This window comes from Callorhinus ursinus, unplaced genomic scaffold (assembly GCF_003265705.2).
Source record: "Callorhinus ursinus isolate GAN/ISIS: 27379988/994484 unplaced genomic scaffold, GSC_fseal_2.0 scaffold14, whole genome shotgun sequence".
Classification (NCBI taxonomy): domain Eukaryota; kingdom Metazoa; phylum Chordata; class Mammalia; order Carnivora; family Otariidae; genus Callorhinus; species Callorhinus ursinus.
Window position 1 is genome coordinate 1,171,491 of NW_027397076.1, and position 26,757 is coordinate 1,198,247.

Here is a 26,757-nt window from a genome sequence, read left to right on the forward strand (position 1 = left end):
GAGCCTGTGTTTCCAAGATGTGCTTGTATGTTAAATTCCTCAGGGCCTTTGCATCTCAGCCCGGTTTCTCAGCTGGGCTTCTGACCTACCTATCAACCCATTCCACATCCCTTTCTGAAAGCCTTACAAGCACATTGGTCTCAACTGATCCCAAAGAGTTCCAATGATCTTCCTCCCAAATCAGCTTATCCCCCAGGCTCCCCTATCTCAATCAACAGCATAGACCCCCATCCAGTTGCTCGGCCAAAAAAAAAAAAAAAAAGCCAAAACAATCCCAAGTCTTCCCTCTCTCTCCTGCTGTACCATCACTAATCCCATTAATTCCACCTTCTAAAGATCTTTCAACGCTCTCCATTCTCCTCTAATATCCATTGCCATTACGTTAGCCTGAGAATCACCATGTCTCCCTTGAAAACCCCCATGGTCTCTCCCCATCATTTCTGGCTCATCTCTAATCCACTTCTCACCGTCAGCCTGATGGACTTTTGAAGTCAGCTTCTTATTGGGCTCTGTGCAATTCCCGCATACATGCTGATGAACTTCTGACCGTGGTCCTGTATGTCTCAATCATCCGCAACCTGTCCTGGCCTCTCCACTATGCTTGCAGCTCGGGGCTCTGGGTGGCTTACGTTTTTATCAACACACTTTATTTTTTACAAGAGATTTAGGTTTGCAGGAAAATTGAGCATATGATACCAGGAGTTCCTATACGTACCCTCTCTCCACAGTTTCCCCTAACATTAGTGGGGTAAATTTGTTAAAATTAATGAACTAACAAGGATACATTATTATTAACTGAAGCCTATAGTCTGCATTAAGGTTAACTCTTTGTGTTGAACTATTCTATGGGTTTGACAAAGGTAGAGTGTCATGTGTCCGCTGTCACAGTATTCTGCAGAATGGTTTTGCTACCCCCAAACATCCATGTGTCCTACTTACTCATGTCTCCTCTCCTCCCCCAAATCCCTGGCAGCCAGTGATCTTTTTCCTGTTGCTATAGTTTTTCTTTTTTCAGAATGCCATATAAGTGGAATAATATTGTACATAGCCTTTTTAGATTGGCTTCTTTCACTTAGCAATATGCACTTAAGTTTCCTTCCCATAGTTTTGTGACTTAATAGCTCATTTCTTTTTATTGCTGAATAATATTACATCATATGGATATAACATGGTTTGTGTAGCCATTCATCCACGAAAGGACATCTCCATTGCTTCCAGTTCTTGACAATTATGAATAAAGCTGATATAAACATTTGTGTGCAGGTTTCTATGTGGACATAAGTTTTCACTCCTTTGGGTAAATACCTAGGAATGCAATTGGTGAATTGTCTGTGTTTAACTTTGTAAGAAACCACCAAACTGTCTTCCAAAGTAGCTCTTCCATTTTGCATTCTCACCAGTAGTGAATGTTGAGTTCCTGTGGCTCCACATCCTTGTCAGCATTTGGTGTCGTTGGTGTTTTGAATTTTAGCCATTCTAATAGGTATGTCAGCGGTATCTTATTGTGGTTTTAATTTGCAATTCCCTAACGATTTATGATGTTGAGCATCTTTTCACATGTTCAGTTGCCATTTATAAAACTCTTTAATGAGGTATCTGTTCAGATCTTTTGCCCATTTTTTAATCTGGTTGCTTGTTTTCTTATTGTTGAGTTTTAAGAGTTCTTTGTAATTTTTTGATACAAGTTCCTCCTCAGATATGTATTTTGCAAATGTTTTTTCTTAGTCTATGTCTTGCCTTTGCTATCTCTTAAGAGTATCTCCCACAGGCAGAAGCTTCTAATTTTTATGAAGGCCAACTTGTCAATTTTTTTCTTTCATGGATGTGCTTTTGGTGTTGTATCTAAAAACTCATTACCAAACCAAATCCCCTGGGTTTTCTTCTATGTTACCTTCTAAAATTTTATGGTTTTGCATTTTACACTTAGGTCTGTGACCCATTTTAATGAAGTTTTGTGAAATGAGTAAGGTTTGTGTCTAGATCTTTTTTTTTTAATGTGGAGTGGATGTCCAATTGTTCCAGTACCGTTTGTTAAAAAGACTATCTTTCTCCATTGTATTGTTTTTGCTCTTCTGTCAAAAATCAGTTGACTTTAATTGTATGGGTCTATTTCTGGGTTCCTTATTCTGTTCCACTGGTCTGTCTATTCTTTCCCCAATACCACACTATCTTGATTACTGTAGTTTTATAGTAAGTCTTGAAATTGGATAATGTCAGTCCTCTGATTGTTATTCTTTATTCTGTGGTTTTGACAGCTCTGGTGCACACTGGTCATCCTGAAGGATGACTCCTAAAGGATACTTGATAAACCGCACAACTGTAAGAGGGGTGGGATAGCCTAGCAACTTGTTCTATAGGAAAATTTCAAACAAGTTCTATACTCTTCCACCCTACCCAGGAAGCAATATGTCCCTTCTCTATGAGAGGAAACTGCATGAAGGTTTCCACTCTTATAAAAGATGTCTAAATCTTCTGCCTTTTCATCACTAGATTGGGGAACCTACAGGTGTCTGTGACAACTGACCAGCAGTTTTCATAGGGATGAGTTAGTGTGTCCAATTGTGGACACACATCTTTTGAGTCCATTTGATTCCCTCTCTCTCCCATCCATCTTTCACTACAAATCAAGTCACCACTTTCTTTTTGGAAATCTGGTGAGAATTGATTACTCTCCATATATAGATATTCCAGAGTCCCTTGTCTCTTCCAGACTTTTCCTTCATCTCTGTTCTAGTGGGATACAGATACCTGCAGCTTAGATAGTGGGACACTTCCCAGCTGGAGAGTTAAAAGTCAGTTCATTTCCTGGGAGCAAACCTGCATCACAGCGGGGTTTTCTTTAGAAATCCTCTCACCCTCTTCTGAATAGGAGTGGTTCCATCTCAGGGCAGGAAAATGCAACCATGCTCTTGATGAGACCCACAATTTTCTCAAATTTTAATCTTCTCTTCCATGGGTTGGTTGGGATGATGGATGTGAGAACTGAAGGATCAGATCTTCTATTTTTTAATAAGATCTGTGAGGGGAAATGTGGCAGCTTCTAGAAGGTGAACATACTTTGATCCTATTGTTTTTAACTATGGGCCTTTAGTCAAGTATGGGAACCGTGGAGAAAATGCCAATTAAGATCTGGTCAAAAGTAAACATGCTCATCCAAGTCCCTTTCTCCAAATCCCCAAGTTTCTTACCATAACTTATTCAGACTCTGTAAGTTGGGCCCTGAGTTCCTCCCTGAACTCATCATCCACTTCCCTTCCTGTAGCACATTCTGCTCTAGCTACACTTGCTCCACACTGTGGGTCATATGTGCCATGCTGGCTTTTGATCTGTGCTTCTCTGTCCCCTCTATCAGGGACACTCTTCTTCAGACTGTTACATGGCTAAGCCACTTCATGTAGGTTCCTGCTCAAATGAGACCTCTACAGATGTCTCCGCTGGCCACCTCTAGTCAACTCCCCTACTCTCCATTCTCTCATCCTGCACTTACAATTATCTGTGTATTGTCTATCTCAGCGCCCTTGAATATAAGCTCCATAAAGGTGGTTGGGTATCTTGTTTACCTCTCTGTCTTCAGTGCCCAGACCAGTGCCTGGCACACTACAGGAGCTCAGGAAATATTTGTTAAAGATTCAATGTACTAATTACTCTAGCAATGTTGATCACATGTTTGCTATGGACCATGTCTCTTGTGATCATCTCTACATTTTATTTCTAGCACTTCCCATCTCATTTTGATTTTAGGGCAGAAACCATTACCATGAGATGGTTAGAAGACCTAGCACAGAGCTGGGCACACACTGAGAACACAATGACATTTGTGGCTAGACTGAGCTCTGCTGGACCTTTGCCATTAGGTTGTGCCTTGAGCTGAGTACAATATATACAGCATCTGCATGTAGCCTATAGGAGTAGGGGTTCCAGCAGCATTTAATAAGATATTCAAGAGTGTACTAATTTTTCTCAGCTGTTTTTTATTTTCATTCATTTAACCTTCTCTTCTTTCGCACTCCCACTGTGGTGCCTTTGAGCAGATGTCTTCAACGGCACAGACGTCTCTGGTGATGTTCTGGGATGACCCTGACTCTCCCTAGGGAGCCTACCTCTAATTCTGTCCATTACAACATGCATAGAGAGTTACTGTTTTTCCTTCCAGCACATTCTACCAAGCACTTGTCTGTGTCCTATTTAGTTGTCTGCTGTATTGGGTAATTACCCAATTAAAAAAAATTTCTTTGAGATCCTCATATTTTTCCTTTGCCCCAAATCCATTTGATCCAAAAAGAAAACTTTCAGTTTCACAGAAGTCTGGATTTTAGGAACATGAGCTAACCAGACTCGCTCTTTTGATCTACCCCACACATGCATGTGGGAGTGATGGGTTGTGGTGGGCTCAGGAGGTTAGAAATGGGTACTGGTTCCATAGGGCAGAAACAAGAGTGAGAAATTCCTAACTGATTCAGCCAAGTGTACTGAGAACCAGAGAGTCATATAAAATCAGTCTTTCTGGAGCCTCATAAATTCAAACATCAAGCACACCAAGTCAAACCTCCAAACCTAGGGTTCCAGAATCGGAGATGAGGATAGTGTCTTGAAGCCAAGAGCTGACAGTTTGGCTTAGATAGGGTGGGATGCAGAGGAGGTCAAGATAGGATTCTGAATATTCTCAGTATTTTGGGGCCAGAAGGTTCAATCAGAGAAAGAGATGTGGGCCAAAAGCAGGGAGAATAATCACTTATTTGGAAGGACTTTTGATATTTCTGTATGACCACAACAACAGTCACATGGACGTTCAAATCTTGATATAGAGTTTATGAAGGGTTTTAAGATAAAGTGTTATTATGTGTGACCAATTCAGCTAATTAGAAATGATTATATTTTCTCATTACTATAGATGAAAAAACTAAGGGATAGAGAAGTTATATGACTTGCCCAAAGTTACAAGCGAAGAAATGGTTGAGCCACGACTCAAGCAGAGTTCTATCTAATTTAGAAGTTCTTTTTATTGACTCCATAGATACTTACTCAGTACTTACCATATGCCAAACACCATTCTATAGGCTTAGGAAATTTCAGCAAATCAGACAGCCAAGCACCTGCCCTTCTGGGTCTTACATTCTCTCCATCATGACTGTATCATGCAGACCTTCCTGGTAGGCTCTTGATCTAACGAGTAGGGGGTGGTTGTACACGGTGCAATAATATGGCATATCTGTTTATAAAGGAAACACTTCCAACCACAATTAATAAGAAGAAAAACAAGCATTTATAAAAGATTTATTATGTGCCAAGCATTGCAAGAAGTGTTTTCTGTGCATTATCTAATTTATCTTCACAAGCACCCTCTGAGGCAAGTACCGTTGTCACCATTTTACAGGTGAAGAAATTGAGGTTTGAGGATATTGTTTAAGTGATTTACACAGTTAATCATATTACAGCTGGATTTGGATGCAGGAAGGTCTGACTCCAAAGCACATGCCCTTTATCATATCACCTCACTTTTAGTAGTTTTGTTGTGTGATGTAGAAAAAAATAGAAGTAGTCGGGATATACTCAAGGGCAGGGTACCATTCTCACTGGACATCTGTAGAAGCTATGCTTTTCTTTCTTCTCATCCTCATCAACAGGATGGTGGTTCTGCAGGATTTTCAGCAACTGTCAGGTATGGCCCCTTCCTGATAGGGTCCTGTGAGATTAAAACCAATTAAAAATCAAAATGACTCTTAGTGACTTTGGTTAATGTACTCACAAAAGAGAGCTCAAATGTATTCACACAAAAAGTAAATATAAAGAGAGTTTAAAAATAAATGAAATATTTAATAACAATAGCCCAGGACTAAACTCCAGATTCTATAAGCAAAACAGGAAAGTTAGCGGAGAAGCATTTACGGACAGAGATGCTTGCTCCTATCTTCATTATATAGGGGAGTAATCATGGTTTCATTTCGAAGGTGATAACAAGAAAAATATAATTTCAAGTATTTTTCAGTGCACAAAGGCTTTGGCATTAAAGATACACTATCTCCTCTTTTCAAAGTCCCACTAAAAGGAAATTGTCCCACAATGACGATCAGGATGGGAGAAGGCTCCTTAGCGGTGGAAAGAATGGAGGGAACGTGGGAGGAAGAAGTGGAAGTTAATCACATGATGTCAGACTTGTTTTATGGCCTGATGTATTATCAATTTTAGCAAGTATTTTTTTTCCTGTATGCCCTTGAAAAAGTAGGTATTTTTCAATTTCTAAATGCATGTTTTGTTATGTTTTAAAATTTCTAAAATCAAGTAAGTACCCATTATTTCCAAATTATTATAGTAGGTACTGTGGGGAAAGAGCTTTATTTAAAAGCTGTGGTGCCTATTCTTAAAGAGCTTAGAGCATAGACCCCATTGCAATTTGAACAATAGGTTTATGAAGGTAATAAAACCATCTGTAATCTAACAGTAATGTAATAAAAACATTAACGTTTTGTTGTATTTATTTTAGTCCCCCACCCCACCCCAAGTATCTAATACCTATCTGAATCATGTCACTAGGGCAAACTTACACAATGCTTTCCCCTATTCTGTTAGATACCTTTGCTCTGTCTTTTGACATCCATGCCCCTTTACCCTACTCTGTGTCCTGAGAGTCTGAACGGTATGGACACATCAACACTCTCTCTTCCCTCTGGCATCCAGTTGGTATGTGGCTAATGGGAAATCCCAGCAGGGTTGCCGAAGGAGCTAGTAGAACGATATTGGGTTAATTTTTCTCCTTGCTCCATTCCTGCAGGTTCACTGCAGGCAGACTTCATTCTTCAGCTGAAGATCAAAGTTCCTGTCAAGGAACTCCTGTCCACGTGACTTTCTCCTTCCAGGTGCCAGTAATTTTTTCCTTCCATCCACCCTCTAGACTTAGGGGCTGCCACCACCCTGGGGTAATGTACTATGTGGCTATACTGCACTCTTATCTCATCTTTGTAAAGTAATCTGTTTATTAAGCTTGTATCAAATTAGTCTAGCTAAATCTTGCCATTTATCTCCCGTTGGGATCCTGATTAAAACAATAAATGGTATTGTATGAGGTCCCAGAACAGAGTCCTTCAATATTGGATAGTGGGATTGGGTTGTTCATATGTTTGACTAATGTAGGGATAATGTAATGTAGGGATAACCTCCTTGCCAAGGGGAGATAGGATATGGGTGACCCATGGTAAGTGGTGACATGCATCGTGATTATTTAATTTTTCAACAGCAGTAGCATGGATGGCATGCAGATGGGGGCAAATGCTGTACCTGGGATACTTTGTTGCTGTGATGATAATTGTCATAAATATTGTGAATTCATATGGCCTCTTCTGTTGGCCCTAGGAGGTATTCTTGGGGAAAAGGAGAATTTGCAAGCTGTAAACATTGAACTGAGAACATGGTGGACACTCAGGAGGCCTTCATGCTGTGTTTGAAGAAGCCCCTTAGCTGCTGTCATAAGGCAGTTGTGGTGAGGACCAAGCCACATGTCTTTGTAGCACCAATCATTGCACATTGGGTACACCACAGGTGTACTGTGGTGGGGAAAAGTATGTGATCCTGAGATGTGGAGCGAGAACATTTGAACAGGTATGGATGAGGCTGAGACTAAAACTTTATTTTTTATTTTTTTATTATTATGTTATGTTAATCACCATACATTACATCATTAGTTTTTGATGTAGTGTTCCATGATTCATTGTTTGTGTATAACACCCAGTGCTCCATGCAGAACGTGCCCTCCCTAATATCCATCACCAGGCTAACCCATCCTCCCACCCCCTTCCCCTCTAGAACCCTCAGTTTGTTTTTCAGAGTCCATCGTGAGACTAAAACTTTAAATCCTTGAGTTTCTCAAATTCTCTGAGCCTCCTTTGTCTATGAGGCAGTTCTATCCATGCACCCCCTCTGACTGCCAGCCTGCAGACACCATCAACACCCCTGTCATCTGAGAGGCAGTTGCATTGGAAGCTGAAGTTGATTATCACAGGACTCACTCCCAGCACATGTCCTTGTCTCCAGGCCCGTTACCAGACCCAAAAGAGCAAGGATTGAGAAGCAGAAGGTTGTTCCTACAAGAAAGAACTTATTCACCAGAAGAGTTTCAAGCAGGGTGGGACTGAATTATAAGGGTGTTTGTTAGTCTAAGGAGGAGAGAATAGTAAGTCCTAATGGGCCAAATTTGTGAACGCGAGAGCATCCCTCTAGGATTTGGGATTGAATGTGTTGGTTAAGCCACATACTCTGGGCATTCGTGATCTCCTAGGTTGGATCACTGAAGCCTGGACTCAAAGAGTATAAGTTAATGAGGTTTAAATACAGGAACTTCCTTGATAGGTTTCAGAGAAGGGAGTCTGAAGACTCAGGGAGATGGGAATGTGAGAATGAATCTACCATGTGCCATCTCTTTAGCTTGCCCCTAAACATATCCTCACAGAAGAGCCTAGAGACATACCCTTCTTCAAGGCAATAACACATTCACTGGTGAGAGGAGCAGAAGCATCCTTAAAGCACACTGTGTTGGCTGTCTCCTGTGGGCTGGAGATTTGGAACTGGATTTCCTGATCTTAGTGGGGTTAATGGGATCCCACACAGTGTTAAGCTAGGTGGCAGCTCTTCATCATTAGAGAGAGGTTACAGGCTAGACACAGGGATGGAGTACTCACAAAATCATTTTACCTCTCAGGGATCTGTGAAGGGGGTTAATTGACCACAGTATCCATACACACAAAATAATCTCTAAGGTGCTGCTTAATATATACAGCAAAAAGTCTAAGACTACTGGGCAGAAATATGACTTGAGTCTTTGCAGTGGAGATTTTCATCTTTTTGCTTAATCCCTAAACAAAAACCAATTCACATATCCACAACCTCTCAGCCATGGGTGAGACTGGCCCTCCTTGAAGAAGGACCTTTTTGTGTTTCTCCACATGTATAAATGTGAATCTTCCTCAAAGACTTCTCCAAAGGGGCCTTCACCTACTTACTAAGGTGTTATATACTGAAAAAAAAAAAAAGATAGTAGCTATGTCTTCCATGGTCATTAGATACTGGCTCCTAATTGAAGCCAACATCTGGAGACCTGAAATATCACTATGGTCCACCCTTCAGGGTGGGCCTTATAGAAACAAGGTAATAGATGGGATCTTGGATCTGGAATGTCTCATACGGATCCAGTGGCCCAAACGCCCACCTGTCATTTCTGCCCAGTCCTGGAATATATAGTGGGAATATATTTACAGAATTGTCAGAGTAAGGGCTATGGTAGTTGGGAGGGTCAAGACCAGGTAAAAGACATTGTAACTAAAGTGAACTGATAACTATCCCCAGAACAGGACATACAAATCAGAAATTAATGCTTCCAGCAAAGATTTGAGAGATTGTAGGAGTCATGATTCCTACCCAATTCCCATTAACTCATCTGTTTGTCTGCTACAAAAGGCATTTAGATCATGGAGTATGACAGTTAGTTATCACAAATTTAACCAAATTGTGCTGCTGGAAGTAGTGAGCATCTTTACTGGAGCAACCCAATACAGTTCCTGGCACATGTAACTATGACCCAGCAAATGTTTTTCTCCCATCCAATTAGTAAACAAAACCAAAATCATTCTCTGTGTACAATAAAGCAGTATATCTTTACTGTTTTGGCCTAGAGCTGTGTCAGCTCTCTTGGTCTTTGTCACTGTAGTCTGGAAGGGTTGTGATTATTCTCATGACCTACCAAATATCAGCCTAGTCTGTCACATTACAACATTATGCTAATTGGTTATGGTTAGCAGGGACTATCAAACACCCCATATACCTTAATAAGATATATCCATGTCAGAAGATAGGGGACATAAATTTTAGATACCTAGCGCACTGATGAAGTTTCTAGGGTCCAGTGGCCCTATGCTTATCAGCATTATGCCATTGCACTCAGAGCTTGTTTGCTGTGCCTTTCATCATGCACCATGAAGAAAGGAGCATAGCACTGTGGGTCTTTTTGTGTGTTGCAGACAACATACATCGTATTTGGTCATGCTCCTCTGACCTGTTTATTGAGTAACTTGTAATGATGACAGCTTTGAATGGGGCTTAGAGCATAATAATGCTCTGTAACAAGTCCAGTCTGTGGTGTAAAGCATTACAAAGCTTTTTGATGCTGCAGGCCCAATGGTATTGAAAACATCTATAGCAAACAGTGATACTGTATGAAGCCTCTGGCAAGCCCCAAATGGTGCTTGACTCTTAGTGTTTGTAATGAGGACTTCTTCTGTGACAATTATTCTCTATTTGAAAAGCGTTTACTGGACCCTGGTAGAAACTGAATGTCTAGCCATGAGACACCAAGTGACTATGAGACCTGAGCTGCTCATCATGACCTTGATGTTATTTGATATATTGAAGCATAAAATTGGCACATACAGTAGCATTGCATTAGAAAGTATAAACGGGATACATGGAACGAGGCCTCAGTTGTCTGGGAGATACAAATAAACTGCACTTACAGACGGTAAGACTCCCCAAGAGCCTCATTTACTGCTTTGCTGCCTCTCCTTCAGCTCACACCTCTGGCTTCATGAAAGGTTCCCTATGACCAGTTAATGGAGGAAGAAGAAGTGTGGGCCTGGTTTAATGATGGGTCTGCAAAGTATGAGAGCATATGCTGGAAGTGGATGGCTGCTGCACTTCCCCCTCTCTGAGATGTCTCTGAAAGAAAGAAATGAAGGGCACCTGGGTGGTTCAGTCAGTTAGGTGTCTGACTTTGGTTCAGGTCATGATCTCAGGGTCCTGGAATCGAGCCCCACACTGGGCTCCCTGCTCAGCGGGGAGTCTTCTTGTCCCTCTGTTCTCCCCCCAGCTTGTGCCCTCTCTCTCTCAAATAGATAAATAAAATCTTAAAAAAAGAAAGAAAGAAATGAAGGAGACTAATCCAATAGAGAGAACTTAGGCAGTATATCTGGTTGTCCAATTCATGGGGGGAAGGAAAGATGGTCTGAGCTGTAGATCTACAGTACAGACACAAGAGCGGTGGCTAATGGGTTGGCTGACTGCTTAGGGAAAAGAACAAGATTGGAAGACTGGGGACAAAGAGATCTGTAAGGAAGAGATGAACCAGGACCTAGCAAAGGTAAGGAGAGTGAAGACACTTATATCCCACATTGATTCCTATCTGAGGGCACCCATTGCAGAGGGAGCTCTTATAAATCAGGTAGACAAGAAAGAATGTCTTGTGGATGTCAGTCCTTACATACCCTGGGGCTTGCTCAGTGGGCCCATGTATGAAGTGGGCATGACAGCAGAGATGGAGGCTATGCATGGTTTCAGCACCATGGACTCGCCCTCATCCACGCTGGCCTGGTTGCACCATGCTGAGTGCCTAACTTGTCAAGACTGGAGGCCAACTCGAGGCTTCAGATGTGGCACCATTCCAGAGGGAAGTGGTCAGCTATCTATTAAAATACCATATCATTGCACCCCTCCTCTCACAGATAAGAAAACCCTTTGTTCTAACAGGGATAGGCACAAATTCCGAATGTGGATTAGCTTTCCCAGCTCAAACTGCTCTTTTAGTACCAGTATTCTTAGTTCAAAAATACATTATGATTTATCCATACCATGATATCTGAAGCACTGTCTCTGTTGACCGAGAAACTCACTTTATAGCAAAGGAAGTGTAGTCATGGACTCATATCCATGGTTTCCACTGATCTTACCAGTCTCTCCACCACTCAGAAGCAACTCGCTTGACAGAATGAGGGAATGGTTAGGAAGGTCTCATGAATGGCACCATGTGGGAACCACACCATAGGTGCATGGGGTACTAACCTACAGAATGTGAGCAATACTATAAACCAGTAGCTAAACCATAAAGCCGGAATGTACTGGTTCATGTGGACGTGGGAACAGACTCTCATACTATTATCCTTAACAACCCATTTGGAGACCTTTTGCTTCTTATTCCAGCAATCTTATGTTTGGTGGGTTTGTAGGTGGTACTACCCAAGGAGTAGTATTTCTACCATTATGGTTCTGGCGATTTGTAAGCCAAGGTTGTTCTCTGGCCTTTTTGGACTTTTTCTGTGAACAAATCAACAGGAAGAGGAGGGATTCCTATACTGGCCAGCATGATTGACCCGAATTGCCATGGGAAACTACCTTTCTGCTACACAACAAGTCCATGTTTTGTCTACGGAGTATTTGCTGAGGTGCCCCCTGTACTTGGTGAGTGAAAAGCTTCTCAACATGGAAATGAAACTTTGGTCAAGATCCCCATCTTCCTGAAGGTACTGATAGAATGTCAGACAAGTGAAAAAAAGTGGTGGAAGAAGGTGGCTAGTGCAGAGGAAAGGAATGAGGATTGGTTTAAGTTAATGATTCGTTTCTTTGTTTCTTTTTTTTTTTTTAACTCCTCCCTGCTCCCAGATACCTTAATATGAGGATACTGTTATGTAACATTTTAAATATTAGTGAAAGTGAGTTAACATCACTATTCAATGATACAATAAGAGATGGGGTTTGTGCATCTCCTGGGTTGGAGGTAAAAACTTTCCAACAATATGACAACAGTAGGAGTGATATTTTAAATTTTATTAAATGCCTGTGATATGCCAAATACCATGCTTTGTGCTAGAGACGCAAAGGTTAAAGAGAATAGTTCCTGCCCTAGTTCAACAAGCCCAAAATTTGGAAAATATGAACAAAACGAAAATTTACTAATATCTTAAGACCCTAACACAAACTTAGTATTTTGGTGTATTTCTTTTATTTCTTCTTTTCCCTTAGTTCACACCATAAGGATAAAATTAGATGCTGCTTTTCTTCTTTGCACTGAGTGTCTTCATCTTATCTCCCCTGATCTCTTTATGTCTCTTTTCCCCGTTCTTTTTTTTAAATTTAATTTAATTTTATTATATTAATCACCATACAGTACATCATTCGTTTTTGATGTAGTGTTCCATGTACCTTGCAAAACTGATGTGTGTAGATGATATAAAAAACTTCACTTGCTCTCCAGCTTCCCACTGGTCTTAGCCAAAGGGGGATCTTGGAAAGTTATTGAGGATGTGAAAATGAATAAAGGAAAACCTTATCAAAATGGAGCTGGGAAGTCCTGAAGTGCTCTCATGCATGTACCATTTGTCATAGCTTACCTTTTTTCATACCTCGACAGTAAAAAGCTTACTTGACAAATCTCAGCAGGAGGAAATATTTTCTCTTTGTCTAGCAATAACCCAGCCAATGAGAACCACCACAACCCAGCCAATGAGAACCACCACGACTCAGCCAATGAGAACCACCACGACTCAGCCAATGAGAAGTTGCCACACCCCCAAACTCTCACTCTCCTTCAGTGGACTTTTATTTCAAACGGTCCCTCCTAGCTTCCAACTTTTCTCTATAAAGGTAGGCCTCTCTCCTTGTTCTGAAGACTTGCATATGGTTGGCAGTGGTTTGCATGTCCTGAGTTGTAATTCCCCTGCTATTCTGGAATGAACTCATTTTGCTCGTAAACTAACTAGATATTTTTTTAAGGTTTTATTTTTTTAAAATTTTTTATTGTTATGTTAATCACCATACATTACATCATTAGTTTTTGATGTAGTGTTCCATGAGTCATTGTGCATAACACCCAGTGCTCCACGCAGAACGTGCCCTCTTTAACACCCATCACCAGGCTAACCCATCCCCCCACCCTCAGTTTGTTTTTCAGAGTCCATCATATCTCGTGGTTCGTCTCCTAGAATATTTATTCTCCTAGATCACTCCATGGGGGCTGGCTTCAGGATGGATGTGTCCCTTGGCTTAAAAAAGGCACAGCTCCGAAGAACAAACATTGTGAAGATGTCAATGCTACCTAGAGCAATCTACACATTCAATGCAATCCCCATCAAAATACCATCCACTTTTTTCAAAGAAATGGAACAAATAATCCTAAAATTTGTATGGAACCAGAAGAGACCCCGAATAGCCAGAGGAATATTGAAAAAGAAAAGCAAAGCTGGTGACATCTCAATTCCAGACTTCCAGCTCTATTACAAAGCTGTCATCATGAAGACAGTATGGTACTGGCACAAAAACAGACACATAGATCAATGGAACAGAATCGAGAGCCCAGAAATGGACCCTCAACTCTATGGTCAACTCATCTTTGACAAAGCAGGAAAGAATATCCAATGGAAAAAAGACAGTCTCTTCAACAAATGGTGTTGGGAAAATTGGACAGCCACATGCAGAAGAATGAAACTGGACCATTTCCTTACACCACACACAAAAATAGACTCCAAATGGTTGAAAGACCTGAACGTGAGACAGGAGTCCATCCAAATCCTAAAGGAGAACACAGGTAGCAACCTCTTCGACCTCAGCCGCAGCAACTTCTTCCTAGAAACATCACCAAAGGCAAGGGAAGCCAGGGCAAAAATGAACTATTGGGATTTCATCAAGATAAAAAGCTTTTGCACAGCAAAAGAAACAGTCCACAAAACCAAAAGACAACCAACAGAATGGGAGAAAATATTTGCAAACGACATATCAGATAAAGGGCTAGTATCCAAAATCTATAAAGAACTTATCAAACTCAACACCCAAAGAACAAATAATCCAATTAAGAAATGGGCAGAAGACATGAACAGACATTTCTCCAAAGAAGACATCCAAATGGCCAACAGGCACATGAAAAAGTGCTCCACATCACTTGGCATCAGGGAAATCCAAATCAAAACCTCCATGAGATACCACCTCACACCCCTCAGAATGGCTAAAATTAACAAGTCAGGAAATGACAGATGTTGGTGGGGATGTGGAGAAAGGGGAACCCTCCTACACTGTTGGTGGGAATGTAAGCTGGTGCAACCACTCTGGAAAACAGTATGGAGGTTCCTCAAACAGTTGAAATTAGAGCTACCATACAATCTAGCAGTTGCACTACTGGGTATTTACCACAAAGATACAAATGTAGGGATCCGGAGGGGTACGTGCACCCCAATGTTTATAGCAGTGATGTCCACAATAGCCAAACTGTGGAAAGAGCCAAGATGCCCATCGACAGATGAATGGATAAAGAAGAGGTGGTATATATACACAATGGAATATTATGCAGCCATCAAAAGGAATGAGATCTTGCCATTTGCAACGACGTGGATGGAACTGGAGGGTGTTATGCTGAGTGAAATAAGTCAATCAGAGAAAGACATGTATCATATGACCTCATTGATATGAGGAATTCTTAATCTCAGGAAACAAACTGAGTGTTGCTGAGTGGTGGGGGGTGGGAGGGATGGGGTGGCTGGGTGATAGACATTGGGTAGGGTATGTGCTGTGGTGAGCGCAGTGAATTGTGCAAGACTGTTGAATCACAGATCTGTACTTCTGAAACAAATAATGCAACATATGTTAAGAAAAAAGAAAAAGAAGAAGATAGCAGGAGGGGAAGAATGAAGGGGAGTTAGTCGGTGGGGGAGACGAACCATGAGAGACGATGGACTCTGAAAAACAAACTGAGGGTTCTAGAGGGGAGGAGGGTGGGGGGATGGGTTAGCCTGGTGATGGATCTTAAAGAGGGCACATTCTGCATGGAGCACTGGGTGTTATGCACAAACAATGACTCATGGAACACTACATAAAAAAGTAATGATGTAATGTATGGTGATTAACATAGCAATAAAAAAAAAAAGGCACAGCTCCTATCAAGGTGCACCTCTACACTCAACTCTCTCCTTGCCCCTCTCCTGCACCTCATTAGAGTTAAGGATAGCAAGAGCTCTTTTACTAGCTCTGTGTCATGTAAGTTTTTCTATATTCTACCCATACCTTTGTAAATAGTTCCTTTCCTGAATCTGTCTCAAATCATTCTAATGTGAACTCATCCTCTGTTTCCTTCCAGAACTCTGACTGATAGACCTAGTAACATCATATAAAGCATGGGCGAATATATCATAATTGACTCCATTTCCTCCTTGTTGTTAATGTTACTTATAATTATTATTTTGAGTTATGCTACAGAGATCCTCTTTCTAATGTGTCTCCTTCTGTGTCTCTTCTCACTCTTAAGATTTAAAAATATTTTTATCTTAGATTCTGAAAATTGCAAATGCCCCTTAAACTCATCTGAAGTCTTTTCAAGTGTCTTAGTACAAATTATGAAAATGTTTTATAAAAGCATTACACAAATTCATGCAGTAGGTAAGTGTGATAATTTCTTTGTACTCCTACGAATATTAAATATTCTTATTTTAAAATATGTACTTTATTTTAAAATTTACCATTCTCTTAATTCTAGTGAGGTAGTATCTTTTCCCACATTTGTTTATCAAATATATTTTCCTCATATGTGAATTTTCTGTATCTTTTTCCATTTATTGATCTATGTATTAGTGATTGATATGAGCCATTTATAGAAAACTGAACATTTTGTTAATACTTGCTGAAACTATTATTTCAAGTCTGATTTTAGCTTTTGTATGGCTGTGTGTCAGGATTTTAAAAATTAAATTGTAAGTGGTTGAATCTGTTAATCTTCTTTGTGCTTTATTCTATTGTTCTAAGCTTGGAAAGTTCTTACTCCTCTGGGGATTTAATTCTTATTCACTCTCTTTTTTTCTCTAGTTTTTCTAAGATTTGATATTTTTTATATTTAATTATTTAACCCATCTGGAATTGATTTCTCTGCATGATGTGAAGGAAGGACCTAAAATTGATTTTTCCTCCCTAAATTGCTACCCAGGGGTCCCAGCACCATTTGCTAAATAATCTTTCCTTTTCTCATTGATGTGTGATGTCTCCTTTATCATATATTAGGTTCTCATACATACTGGAATCTATTTCTGGGCTCTGTATTTTGTTTCATTGATCTGTCTACCTATTCCTGCCTATTTCTATCTATTCTAGTCAAAAAGGACTCCTTTAAATACGCTTGGAGTAAGAGATAAGCAAGGAAGAGACAAGCTATTTGGGGTCAACTGTAAAATTTTGGTGTTATGATGAAAGAAATCATACTCTTTATTTTTTCCTTTTTCTCTTTTCTTCAGGAAAATGTCTCATTAAAAAAGAAAGTTCAAATATTAGTCAACAGGGCATTAGAAGCTAAAAATGGGTGCAAGTTATTAAAAAAGGAATAAAAAATTTCATTTACCTTTTTTAAATGAGCACAAGTCTCCTGGCCTAATAAGCAAGTTAATGGTATTTTCCATTGTCCAGGAATTGTGTCTAAACTTAAATCCATGATCTCATTTAATGCTCAGGTAATTTCTTTGTGGGACATGTGTTATTATCCCTATGTGTCATGTCTCCAGAATTTTTCAGGTTTGGGAAACCCAACTATGATTGAAAATAGACCCCCAATAACAAAGACAGAACACACCATTTCTCTGGCTTCATCCTCAATTATAATGTAGGAGCCACAGTATTCTTCACATTCTTTTTTTTTTTTATACTATGTTCAGTTAGCCAACATACAGTACATCATTAGTTTTTGATGTAGTGTTCAATGATTCATTAGTTGCATATAACACCCAGTGCTCATCACCACACTGCAATACATTGTATTGCCCTCCTAATACCCATCCCCCATTACCCCATCCCCCAACAACACTTCCCTTCCGTACCCCCTAGTTTGGTTCCTGGAGTCCAGAGTCTCTCATGGTTTGTCTCCCTCTCTGATTTCTTCCCATTCAGTTTTCCCTCCCTTCCCCTATGATCCTTTGTGCCATTTCTTATATTCCACATCTGAGTGAAGCCATATGATCATTGTCTTTCTCTGACTGACTTATTTCACTTAGTATAATACCCTCCAGTTCCACCCATGTTGATGCAAAAGTTGGGTATTCATCCTTTCTGATGGCTGAGTAATATTCCATTGTATATATGGACCACGTCTTCTTTATCCACTCGTGTGTTGAAGGGCATCTCAGCTCTTTCCACAGTTTAGCTATTGTGGACATTGCTGCTATGAACATTGGGGTGCATATGCCCCTTCTTTTCACTACATCTGTATCTTTGGGGTAAATACCTAATAGTGCAATTGCTGGGTTGTAGGGTAGATCTATTTTATTTAAGATTTTATTTATTTATTTGAGAGAGAGAATGAGAGATAGAGCATGAGAGGGGGGAGGGTCAGACAGAGAAGCAGACTCCCTGCTGAGCAGGGAGCCTGATGCAGGACTCGATCCCGGGACTCCAGGATCATGACCTGAGCCGAAAGCAGTCGCTTAACCAACTGAGTCACCCAGGCACCCTGGGTAGCTCTATTTTTTAACATCTTAAGGAACCGCCATACTGTTTTCCAGAGTGGCTATACCAGCTTGAATTCCCACTGACAGTGTAAGAAGTTCCCCTTTCTCCACATCCTCGCCAACATTTGTTGTTTCCTGTTTTGTCAATTTTTGCCATTCTAACAGGTATTAGGTACTATCTCATTGTGGTTTTGATTTGTATTTCCCTGATGGCTAGTAATGTATTGCAAGCTTGCTATGTGTTGAGCACTTTATAGGATTTCTCTCAATTAGCCCTCAGCTCAACTCTATGACCTGGGTTACAAATTACTCAAAGTGACCTACTAAGGAGTAAAGCCAGGATTTGAACTCAGCTGAACCCTTCTGTTCAATTATAAAGTGATCCACTCTCCATACTTTCCTTCCTTGGTTCATTGACATGCCCCTGGCCTGCAATTATCTTTGCAGAGTTTTCAGATACAGATGCCACACTCCACACATCATCACATCACAGTTCCCCTCTCACTAAGGAGTACCACAGGGTCTTAGGCATGCCCTCCTTTGCTCCAGCTTCCCCAAATTCCCCTTTAAGGCTTCTCTGGCTACCCAAACTCTTGGGTCTCTCTATTTCCTCCTTATTTCCTTAGCACCAGTTATTAGCACCATTTATTTGGCATTTAGGGCCATGCAGCATTATGACAATTTCCCCATATTTTATTTTTTGCATTTCTACTTCCCCTATGAGGGAAGCAACATTTCTGTTTGGGTCACTGCTAGTTCCCAAGCACCTAGAATAGTTGCTAACTCATTGGAGATACTCAATGCATTTTTGTTGAATGAATGAATAAACTTAGACAATTTTCATTCTCTCACTCAAATTTTGGTGATCTGGTCCATTTAAAATCAACTTCTTCCAGAGTTCTTTCTGCATGGCCTTCCACTCTCTATTATATCTGAGCTTCTTGGAGGTCATACCAAAGATGAAATGTTGGAATTTTCCCTTGAATATATAGCCATTAGTGCTCTAGCTATGGAAGGGAAATATCATTACTTGATTAACTGCTTTGTTCCTGTCCTTTATTAGGTATTTTACATGTATGCATTATCTCATTTAACCATCATGCTACTGTACAAAGTAGGTGTTTTAGCTCCGACTTAACCAATTAAGAAATTGAAGATCAGGGAAGCCAGACCACATAGAGGCCATAACTGTCCTTCAGGTGTTTCTGAATCCAAAGCCCCATCTTTCCACTATAGCATGACCACTAGAAAGTCAGTGCTATAAAAATGGGCTCTTGGTTTTGTTTATTTCTACATATTCAGTGCTTAGCACATATTTGCAGATCAATGTACATCTGTTGAATAAAAATGAATCAAAGAACAAATGATTGAATCATGCCTCATCTCTAGTCCTACTTCAGAGAGAATGACTCTCATCTTTTATCCAAGTAACTTTGATTTATATTCTCCTATACATGTTTCAGCACACTTTCCACTTTCTTTTTGGCTTAATAGGAGTATTAGCATATTGAGATTGGAAGGGTTCTTAGAAGGTGGTTTTTCAGCCACCCACCAATGTAGAAATCCTTTTTATAACAACCTGGACAGATGGTTGGCCAGTCTCTGCATGAACACCTCCAGTGATGGAAGACAGAAGAGAACAGGAGGTGGCCTGCTTTATTTTGGAAGCAGCTGTGATGATTGGAAACATTTTCAATGAATTGAACTGGATTCTGCTATGTCAGTAAGGATTCTTCATGTAGCAAGAAGCAGAAAGCAAAACTGAGGTTGGATTTAAAAATAGTGAACCATGAGAGATGGTGGACTCTGAAAAACAAACTGAGGGTTCTAGAGGGGAGGAGGGTGGGGGGATGGGTTAGCCTGGTGATGGGTATTAAAGAGGGCAAGTTCCGCGTGGAGCACTGGGTATTACGCACAAACAATGAATCATGGAACACCACATTAAAAACTAATGATGTAATGTATGGTGATTAACATAACAATAAAAATTTAAAACAGTGAGAATCGATTGATTCAAAAATTGACAAGTGCTCAGGTGAGTTCCAGGTATAGTTTGAGTCAGAGATCCATAGTGTCCTCAGAGTTCTGTCCCATTTCTCAGGAAGTTTCTGTGCTCTGACATCTTCCCTGGGATGCTTTTCCTTTGTGATGGGAAAAAATGGCAAGAGCATATCTAGGGCCTTCTAGCTGCATACTATCATTATACAGAGGAAGAGAGAAAGAGACTTTGTTCCCACCAATCAAGCAAAAGTCATGAGGCTTACTGTCAGGACAGGATTAAAACCTAATTAACTTGTGGGTCCAAGATAATGAAACATGGTGATTGACTGAGCTAAGGGTTCCAAGACTGGTATGATCTGGGAAAGGAACTGTAATGTACACTGTTGGTTACCCTGCAATCCTTCCATCCTTCCAACAGGAACCAGATTTTACTCATTGACCATGCAGTCCATGTGACTCAGAGGAAGCCACTCTATTCCTGGGTAAATTCAATGGTTAACCTCTGATTAGCCTAATATAATCTGTACATGAACACCCCTGGTAATTACTGGCCTGGGGGTAGACCATAACCTAACTTGAACCAATCAAATAGAGAGGAAAGATGGAAAGATTATATTCTGTGCTTGGAGAAGAGGTTTTCTTCTCTCCTTCATGGAGATGAATAGGAAAGTGTATCGTCCTGATTGCCACCAGTAGCCACTTGGTGACGATAACAGTAAGTGACTTCAGACAAATCTATTGCTACTGGCAGCAGAATGTAGATGGAAGGACCTGGTTATCAACAGTGTTGTTGAGCTTCTCATAGTTCTATGCCTGAACCCCTCCCACCCGTAGCTCCTGATAGCCTCATTATTTAACTCTTCTTAAGTATTTCTCTTTGTTGAAGTCAAAGTTATCCTTACTGGCACAAGTAGAATGGTTGTTGGAGTGGCTATCGACAGGCAGGTGCAACCTTACAGGATCCCTCTGTCATCTGTCCATTGGCTCAATTTCCACTACGCAAGAATTCAGAAATTTAAGAATTTATGACATGGCGCCATGCTTTAAGTCAGCTAACAGGCCTACCTTTGAATGCTCACAACTGCTGCCAGCCCTAGGATTGATCATGGTTTATTTCATCTTGAGCAGTTGTGTCACCTGCACTTAGGGACTTCCATCTCTGGTTTCCCTACCAGGTTAAGCAATAGCATTTACCACTGCTCCACTGGTGTTGACTGTGACCCTCATTGGAGTCTGGTTCTGATGTGCTCACAGACAGGGCTATGATCCTAGCTTCCCAGGGCCAGGGAGTGAGTTGGAGAGAGAACAGATCCCTGAAAGCCTGATGGTATACGCATGAGGATGTGTTTCTTGGAGGTGTGCAGCAAAGAGAGTGTAAATCTGCCAGTTAGCTGCAAATGAATACAAATCAGCCCTCATTTGTATTCATTGATTCCATAAGCAAGTGGGTTTGGGAGGCTGCAGGGTGTAGCACACTCCAGATGAGGCGGGAGAAAGCCCGAATTCTGGTCTTGACCATGCCTCTAACTTATAAGTGAACTTGGGCACATTACATGCTGATTGAGTCCGAGAGTCTTCTCTGGGAGGCAGGTTCATTAGTAACTGTCTTCAGAACAGTCATGTTCTTATAGGTCCAACAGGTCCATCCTTGAACCCTAGCTCCACCACCTGCCAACTATATAGCACTGAGCATGTTACTTAAACCTCTGAGCCTCAGTTTCCTTATCTGAATGGAGGGAATAAGGATATTCCCTCACTCAGAGGGCTGCTGTGGAGATGAAGTGGAGTCCGTATTTCACACGGTACTTGGCACATGGTAGGAACTAAAGCCTTGTGAGTGGTTCTTGTCAATAGTATTCTCTCATAAGGTTGTTGTAAATAGAAAATGAGACTTTATTTTCCCAATTGATTCAACCCGAAGAAGTAATCGTATTTATATATCAACAATACAAACTGCATTATGGATTTAAAGGATCACGGATATTGAGCCGTGCATAGCAGTATACTAAGATAATAGAAACATCTACCTTTAGACTAGTGGGATTTTAGAGATGATTTAATCCTGCTCTCTTGTTTCATAGATGAGGATACGGAAGTACAATGAAATAGAATTACTTGCCAATATCCAGAGCTAATTAGGGGCAGATTGGGACGCGAAGCCAGATCTCCTGACTCAGATATAGTTGTATTTCCATCTGCTGCATTTTGCATATGAAGAAGCCAAGGTTGGGGACTGAATGAATTGCCCATGGTCACACAGGTCAACAGTGATAGATGTAGGACTCATATTTATGTAACTCACATTTCTGGTGTACTTGGTATATACCAAGCACTGTTCTCAGTGCCTTGTGTGTATCCAACCATTTAATCTTCCCTATTGCCCTATTAAGATCCCCACTTTTCAAATATGGAGATGGAGAACAGACAGGTCAAATAAATTGCCAAAGGGTACACAGGCCACACCCGCATTAGAACCTAGACCATCTGGCTTCTGAGTCTGCACACTCCCCCCAACACAGTGTCCCTCGGGCAGCCTGAACTAACCAGTTACAGCCCACACAAAGATCACCACTAGTACCTGCAGTTTAAGTGTGGCTGTGTCTGAAGACTGGCCCTTGGTGGCATACTGGACTACCGACCTGTGTTCCACTGGGGAAGGGGACTGCCTTGCCCTCCATCCGCATTCTGGAAATACCCCTGCTGGACCAGGACTAACATCAAGCAGCAATCTACTGGCTCATTGGAGGATGTGGGGCCAGGTTTTAACAAGTCTGTAGGAAGCTAGAGCAAGAAATGGGGGACCACCTGCTGACTGGATTCTCCAGGTCTGGGTGAAGCATTTGCAGCAGAGCTGCCTCCTTTGTGCTAATTAAACATTCTTGGACTATTTCAGGGCAGTGGAGAGGGCCCCAGAAGGAAATTCTGGTCTTCTTGGCAATCTGGGCATATGGGGAGCTTGACAAATTAATTGTGCTATTAAAAGAGATGTGACTTTATTTGTTCTGCAACTAGTTACATGAAATAATAGCAGGGACATTTAATGAGAACTTACAATGCTCCAGGCACAGTGTCAAGTAATTTACATAACTTAACTCCTTTAATCTTTGCAACACGAAGGTGTAAGCTGTATAATCCACCCTTTATGCACAAGGCGACTGAGCCACAGCGAGTTAAATCACTTGTCCAAGGTCACAAAACTATGGTGTGGCCAAGTAGTCATAATCAAAGTTTCTAATAGCAAAGGATATCCTTTTTCTTTCTTTCTTTTTTTTAAATTTTATTTTATTTTATTTTGTTATGTTAGTCACCATACAGTGCATCATTAGTTTTTGATGTAGTGTTCCACGATTCATTGTTTTCGTATAGCACCCAGTGCTCCATGCAGTACACGCCCTCCTTAATCCCCATCACCGGGCTAACCCATCCCCCCACCCCCTCCCCTCTAGAACCCTCAGTTTGTTTCTCAGAGTCCATAGACTCTCATGGTTCGTCTCCCGCTCTGATTCCGCCCCCCTTCATTTTTCCCTTCCTTCTCCTAATGTCCTCCATTCTATTCCTTACGTTACACAAGTAAATGAAACCGTATGATAATTGACTTTCACTGCTTGACTTATGCTAAGTGAAGTAAGTCAAGGATATCCCTTTTCACTGTGAAACACAGCCATGCTTAAAATACAGAGGGAGAAATATTACAGTAAACCTGCTAGATAAAAGGATGCTTATGTGTTTTTCTGAGTTCTCTGACAGGGAATGAATCAAATGATCAGTGTGTCTTGCCTTTAAGAGAGAAGGTTTAGTGGAAAGAATGAGTGTCCAAGGGCAGGGGGCGGGAATAAAAGAGCCCTACTGAGCGAACAGGCTTGCCAGGTGAACTTGGCCAAGTCAATTTTCTTTCTAGTCCAGAGAGCAGCCCAGCTGGAAAACTGGGCACAGCACAAGAGCCTTTTCTGAAAACTAAATCTCATAACTGAGCCAGGCTTTGTCCCTGGGAAAGAAATTGCCACAAAACGAAAGGCAGGAAGGGTCCTCTTCTATCTGCAAGAGCTATTTCAGGACTGTGTGAGAATGCTGGGCCAGGAGGCAATGCAATTAACGAGTCCTGACCCCAGTGGCTGCTTCTCTCCTGAGCAAGGTCTGCGTCGGAGCCAACAGCTGCCAGCTTACCTGCGCCAGCCATGCTGCCCACACGCTCCACTTGGCAGGGCCCTGCTGTCCCCCCGGGGCTGTGTGGCATGGCCATCTTGAGGAAGGGACAGCCTCAAGGCCCCAGGTGGCCCCACAGTCTATGTTAATGCTGCCAACACAGACCCTGGCCTGTAAATACTGACCATGGCTCAAAAGACAAGATAAGCCCAATAAATAAGATTGGAGGGGACAGTGAGCATATTAGAATGTCTTTGCTGCAAGATGCCTGCAAAATGTGTTTGTTCAACAGAACTAATAATATTAGTTACCAATGACTGAGCGGGGACTCGGTGCCAGCCCCTCTTCCAAGTGCTTTGTGCACATCATCTCAAGGGATCCTTACAACCACACGGGGAGGAAGGTGTGATCGCACACTTCATTCTCCAGGCTGAGAAATGAGGCCAGGAGGCCAAGTAACCTGACCCACAGTATTGTAAGTGGCAGAGCCCAGGTAGGCTTAGAGTCAGTCCCAATCCTGAAAACTCTCACTCCACACTGCCTTCCACCCAGTTCCATCCCTGGCACAGTGGATCCTGAAGCACACACTCCAGACAGCCAATCCCTTTGAGAAAGAACACAGTTGCTTGTTGCATATGCTTTTGTGCCTATAGATTCACACTCATGACTAGGGTGATAAATCTAGATTGTGACTCTGGTCAAAGAAGTGATTCTCAGGGTAAGTTTTGGAATTTTAAGCAAATGTCTGTGTATTCTTTTTCTCTCTGGGCCTTAATCTCATCTTTAAATCCAGAGGGCAGGACAACAGAATACCTGAAGTCCCTTCCACCTCCAAAATGCTAAGATTTCTCAGAAACTCTGCACCAAAGACGTGCTGGGAACAAAGAGAATGCAACCATCCACAATGCGCAGAGATGGTGTATTAGTGTTGGGTCTATTACCCCCATCTTTCTCCCCACAAATGGTCTCTTTCTCCTTTTCCATCTGTCCAAGTCCTCTCAAATAGCATAATCCCAAGTCATGGACCATCTGCTTCTTGAGGGCTTCTATGAGCCACTGGGCTAGAGGTAGCTTCTGTTTCCTCAAAACCATGTGAGCTGGCAGCATATGAGCACCTCCTCTGTGCTTTCCTGTAGCACACGAAGGTTGAGAATCCCGTGCTTGCTTCTCTGTACTGGCCAGCAGATGTGAACAAAGCAGGTGCCCAGGACGTGGTTGTGGCTGGGATGGAGGAAGGAGGAACATGGTAATGAAGGAATTGTGTATAAAAAGACTTGGGGAACAGAGGAAGGGTTGAGATGGTTCACAGGTGCTGAGTGTGAGACTTTGGGGAGAGGGGCACAAACATAAAAAATAATATTAGGATATCTTGGAGTCAACCTTGTTCCTACCCCTTGGCATTTTTAAGTAAGAACGCTGGGGAAAATTTGATTGCCACTGATTACCTCTTGGTAACTGACTCTTTCTTTGAATGTCACTCTGTACAGGGATTGGGCCACGTGGAACACTGGGATTTATATGGTTTACAGCAATGATGTTAGCTGACACTGTATTCCCACCAGACTCTAAATCCATCTGCCTCCCACCCCAGGCCTGAGATTTGCCCCATTGCCTATGGTTTCCTTCACATCAGTTTGCTTTTGTTCTTATTTTTCTTTCTGCCTGAAATTCCCTTTCCTTTCATTCTCTGGAAGCCATCTTTTTTTTTTTTTTTTTAAGATTTATTTATTTACTTTAGAAAGAGAGAGAGGGAGAGAGACCATGAGTGAGTGGGGAGAGAGGCAGAGAGAGAGAGAATCTTCAAGCAGACTCCCTGCTGAATGCAGAGCCTGTCACAGGGCTCAATCTCACGACCCTGATATCATGACCTGAGTTGAAATGAAGAGTCACACACTTAACTGACTGAGCCAACCAGGTGCCCCTGAAAGCTGTCTTTCTAGACTTATCTGAAGCATCACTTTTTCGAAGTCTCTGCTGACATTTTAGCCAAGTAGAACTGTCCACTCACTCTGACGCTGGCACTGTAGCCAGGATAGATATATTCCACAATGGATGCTATAGACTTACCTCCATTGATTTGTTTAGAGATCTGTCTCCTTCACCACACAGTGCAACCAGAGGGCTGAGACCCATATAGAATTCCTCTTTAATCCCCAATACTCAGTGAATGTCTGTTGAATTCACAAAGGTGAGAACTTTCAGATAACTTAGTACAGAGTTTTGTAAATTGTTAATAATTATCTCATATTTACTCAGTGTTTACTATTTACCAGAGAGTATGCCAATGTTTTTAATGGATCATCAGACTTAATCTGTTCAACAACTCTGTGAATAACCTTATGTGGTAGGTTCTACTATTATTGTCATTTTGCTTATGAGAAAAATGAAAATT